The following is a 2,494-nucleotide window of genomic DNA, read 5'->3' as shown; positions in this document are numbered from 1 at the left end:
AGAAGGGAAAATATAATTAGGCTGAAGAAGAAAGGCAGGAGAGGAAGGAGGGATCCGTCACCGAGGGGTTAGAAATATTCCAGAGGCCTCCGAGCACGGAGCTCAGAAAGCCTGAGAGGAAGTCTGAGGCAGATTATTCCTCCCTTTAGTGAGGCAAAAGACTAATTACACAAAGCAAGATGTTCTGTTTCCGAAGAGCTTTGGGAGGTATCATGCAATATTGATACAGAAATTGTGTTTAACGCAGCTACAAGGCGAGAGGTGGAAGGAAATGTAAATGCAGACGTGGATTTATCCTGATTCTCCCTGCGGCTCTTCCCTCTGTCAGAAAGCTGCCTCAGTGCTGGAAGTCTCCTGTGAAGCAGCAGAACTCTCCCAACTGGAGGCAGTTTTAGGCTTTCACAGTGTGTGTCCAGAAAGGGGAAGAAGCTGTGGGCTTAATCTAACTGAATTTCCATTGTTGTGCGCCGTTGCTGTTTATTTTGCTCATTTTTACTTCAAAGGAAGAAACACAAAATCCCTGTTAGAGGGAGCTGGATCAATACTGAGAAATTCTTTGTCAGGTGAAATAAGAACAGTCATTAACCTTGTTGCTTACGAATTAAATGCAAACTCCATTTTTCAATTCACCTCTCCCACAGCATCCCCTGCAAACTTCCCTTGTTTAGCTCAGCAATTAAAGCCCAGCTCAAAACGAGGATTATCACAAATAACCTTGGAGCTCTCTTCCTTCTGTTTGGGTGAGAAAAAAAAAAAAAGGAGGAGGTGTTTCCTGATGTGGATCAGGTATTTTGGTGATAGGGACTCTCCAGGCTGCTTCCTTGGGAGCGGATTTGTGAATTATGGATATTATTATTTACAGCCCTGATGTCTCTTGGAGCAGCAGGTGGGGAAAGTTGGTGGCCACACCTCAGCTCTGCACAGGTGCAGGTGTGGGGTCCCCTGGCCAAATTCCAGCCCGTTTGACTCCAGTGAAAATCACCCCAACACGGGCAGGATCTGGAGCTGCTGGAGAGAGGCCAGAGGATGGGCAGAGGATGGAGCAGCTCTGCTGGGAGGAAAGGCTGGCACAGCTGGGATTGCCCACCTGGAGAGGAGAAGATTTGGGGTGAGCTGGGTGTGGCCTGGAGGAGCTGCAGGAAAGACGGAGAAGCCTTGGACAGGGATGGAGGGACAGGACACAGGGAATAGCTTCAAACTGCCAGAGAGCAGGGCTGGGTGGGATATTGGGAACAATATCTATTGAGACAGTCGGTGTCATTGTCCACAAGAAAACAAATTCAAACCCAGATTTCTAAGATTATTGCCAAGTTTTTAATCTCTGACAAACGATTGATCTCTCAAAAATCATCAGCAGTGTCAAGTTCCAGTTGAAATTTTTGTGCACATGGAGTCACATTTGCCGTTACTACTGCAGTGTTCAAAGGCTGCTCAGCAGCTTTAGGGACAGCAGAGGTTTGAAGCAGATCTTGAAATAGTGTGGAACTGTTTATTTATACTTTTGTATTTTTTTACAAGATATTTCCCCCACAGTTGTGTTTTCCTGGAGTCCTCCAACAGAGGTTCCTGTGCACAGGAGTGAATCTTTCAATCTGCAGATCCAAGTTTCTCCAAGAGATGCAAAGCTGAGCTGTCAGCATTTGTTTGATTTCTTGTTTCCTCTCCTCACAGTAAATGCATCTTCCCAGCTGGACCCTTTCACCCACCTTTGTTGTGTCACTGAGCAGCAGGATATCGATGCATTCCTAGAAAGCAGAAATATTTTTTTGCCTCTTGCCTGATCAACGGGATTCCTTAAAATCTGAGTCTGGCCGTCTGAATTTTAGGGAGTTTGATGCTTGCTAAGAAGAATTTCGGCTGCTTTATGGCTTCTGGAAGACTTTGCTGAGTTCTGCAGAATGAATGCTTCACCCTCAGTTCTCCACCTCAGCCGAGAACGGGTCCCAGCTCACCTTTGCCTGCAGGAAGCTTTGGCATGAGGGTGGATTTTGGTGCTTTTGATTCCTCCTCTTGGTTTCCTGTTGCTTCTTTAGTTTCTTCTGTCTGCACCCAGAGATGCCTTGGCCGAGCAGGGAATGGAGTCTGCTGCTGGATAATGGTTGACCCAATATTTGTTGCAAAGCTCTTACCAAAAAAAATTGCTGTACTGAAAGGCATCAATCTAAAATCTGCTCAATTTCTTACAAACCATTGGTGCTTTTTTTTTTTTTTTTTCCTTCTTTTTTTGGATGGAAATCTGTGTAGCCAATTCTGCTGCTGGGAGCACTGTGCCATTCCTGCCTGTCCCTGAAGTGAGTTTAGGTTTTACCATGAGATTATTTCAAATAAAATCACGGGGCCAGGTGATACAGGAAAGGTCTTGTCTGGAAGCCACCACCAGCACCGAGCCATTCATGTTTTTAATAATCTCGTGGAAATTCGTGGGAGAACTAGGCTGAGATACCTGCTCAGCCTCCCAATCCTTGCATCACACACCACGGAAGTAAATTAACCG

The 2,494-nt window shown here is 45.7% G+C and overlaps 1 long non-coding RNA gene across 1 annotated transcript; it reads left to right on the top strand.

Annotated features, from left to right (window-relative positions):
- Nucleotides 1–1,002: 1,002 nt before the first annotated feature.
- On the top strand, nucleotides 1,003–2,268 carry LOC136298324 (uncharacterized). Its single transcript, XR_010723293.1, has 2 exons — nucleotides 1,003–1,108; nucleotides 1,672–2,268. It is a non-coding gene; the product is annotated as an uncharacterized lncRNA (long non-coding RNA).
- Nucleotides 2,269–2,494: the final 226 nt, after the last annotated feature.

The sequence above is a fragment of the Chamaea fasciata genome, unplaced genomic scaffold, assembly GCF_029207755.1.
Source record: "Chamaea fasciata isolate MVZ Bird 193981 ecotype frontalis unplaced genomic scaffold, bChaFas1.0.hap1 SCAF_17, whole genome shotgun sequence".
Classification (NCBI taxonomy): Eukaryota; Metazoa; Chordata; class Aves; order Passeriformes; family Sylviidae; genus Chamaea; species Chamaea fasciata.
Note: the sequence above shows the minus strand (reverse complement) of the source record. Positions and strands in the feature narration are given on the sequence as shown.